The following is a 2,388-nucleotide window of genomic DNA, read 5'->3' on the forward strand; positions in this document are numbered from 1 at the left end:
AATACAAAGGGGTTGTGGTTCATCAAATAGAAAAACTTAAAAAAAAAACCTACGCAAAAAAATATTAAGCTGCCTGCCTGCTGTTTAATGATATTTTCCGCCACTTTTTCCTTTATTAATTTAATTCTTGCTGTGTAGTTTTTTTTCCTTCCTTACATTTAGTAGCTTTGTGTTAGTCATTATTCTATTAAAAAATCTACATACATAACTTTTTAGTACCGACTAGCCGCCGCTGTATATGCGCGCGTATCATCAACTCTGTCGCTGCCATTTGATTGGTGGATCGCTCGGTCGCGGCATGCCGAAGGAAGCAATTAACTAATCAAGCTGGCAGTTATAAATGTTTATAACGCATAATGATGCGCGGCTGTTTTGTTTAATAAAATGCTAGCTTGCCATTGAAGCTACAGATATACGTATTAACATCTGAGCGTACTTGGGTGTTAAGAACGAAGCTGATAGAGAGGTTGGGAGAATTCGGTTAGCGATTTCGCGGCGGTAATATTTTATGTGTTTTTTTTAGAGTTATTAAATAAAGTATATACATTTTTATTCTGTTATATCGTATGTACATACATACCCCTAAAGAGCCTCAACATTTTATAGGACACATTTTCCTTATTACAACCGCCAGTCTAATGGCTGTTCCAAGTACATCTGCTTAGTCAACTATTTGTGTAGTGAAAAATCTCTAGCAAATATATTAAATTCCACAGATATGTATATGTTGGTGCTTTGATGATATCATTTTCATAATTACATACATAAAAATGTTAGCTTCCCCATTGTTTTACAATAGTTCATCACGCATTCAAATTACGTATTTGTTTAGCATAGCTTTTATAGGCGAATATTTTTGTGTGAATAAATTTTATGCGCACATGATTATAAATGGCTTTGCTTTATTTTTGTTTACATTGAGTTTTCCTTTATGGTTGAGAACTTGAGTTTGAAGGCATTTGTTGGAATTTGTTAATCAAGAATCTTCAAAAAAATACGCAAACATTTATTATTTTTACATTTTATATTTTTAAGACTATGAAACAAATTAATCATTAAAACTAAGGGGGGAAAAAAAATTACTTTTGTTATTTTGTTCTGCTAAAATAAAAAAAATATATGAAGGTTATATGTATGTTTCAAAAAATATGTTTACATATATTTTTTATGCTTTTTTTTTTAAGTTGATCTAATGCTGATAGGAAATTTTGTATTTTTGAAAAATTAAAAAAAAAAATGTTGGTAAAACTTAATCTATTTTAAGAAAATTAATTTAAGCCAAACCCTATTTTTATTTAAATTAATTTGAAAAACAAATTCATGATTCTTTAATATTTTATATCTTATTAAAGCTTCAAAAGAAATTTCGCTTTTCAGAAAACTTTTATTAAAAATTATTTATTTTAAGTTTTTATTTTTTCTTTAAGGATAATAGAATGCGATTTTGAAAAAAACATTACATACATTTCTGCTTTGTTTTATTACACTTTTTTTCTATCTTTTTTGGCTTATTTATAATTATTTTTTTCTTCCAATTTTTTTGCTACTTCTAATTTATTGTTTGTCATGCTCGTTAGCTACTTTGCTTGTTTACTTGTCTCTGCATTTGCTTATTAACTGGCTTTTGTTTAGATGTTTATATGTCCAATTATGCATATGTATGTATGTATGTACATATGTGTGCACATCGAATTGGCAAATTTATTTATTTTTACCAAACATCAATCGTTCAAATGCATGAAGGTTGTGAAGCAATTAAATTATATAAAGAGTGTGTTGAAAAATGCGTGAAGGTTTTAAAGAAAAAAAGCTAGTAGTACATAATTTCATACTGCATTAGACTTTCAAAAAAAATAAAAAATAAAAAAATAACATAAAAATTTAAATTTTCTTTAAAAAGAAATGCGTGCATACGATTTTTTCTTAACATTAATTTTTTTCATTTTCCTCAAATTCCGTGTATTGTGTTTTTATTTTAATATTTAAATATTTTTTATTTATTTTTAATTAGAATTTGAATACTAAAATTTTAATTCTACTTTTGGCAATAACCCGTTCTTGCATTTCAAAAATTTTAATTAAACAAGTTTTTCCATAAATATTCTTTATGCCTTGCTTTGATCTCAGAATTAAGAAACTGATATTTAATTTGTAAAGAAATTCATCAAAATTAGCTGCATCGATTTTAACCTAATTGCTCACAGTTTCTCTAGGCAAACGTTTGATGATTTGAAATTCAAAAAAAAAAAAATGTTTTCATGTAAAAACATTTTTTACAAACTTCAGTTTAAAATTCTTGATAGTTCTTACGCAATTTCCGCAAGTAAACATAAAAAAAATATAAAAATGCTAACTATATTTTTTAGTTTTACTTTTTACTCCTTCATA

The sequence above is a fragment of the Rhagoletis pomonella genome, unplaced genomic scaffold (assembly GCF_013731165.1).
Source record: "Rhagoletis pomonella isolate Grant_MI unplaced genomic scaffold, Rhpom_1.0 Rhpom_scaffold_00013, whole genome shotgun sequence".
Taxonomy (NCBI): Eukaryota; Metazoa; Arthropoda; class Insecta; order Diptera; family Tephritidae; genus Rhagoletis; species Rhagoletis pomonella.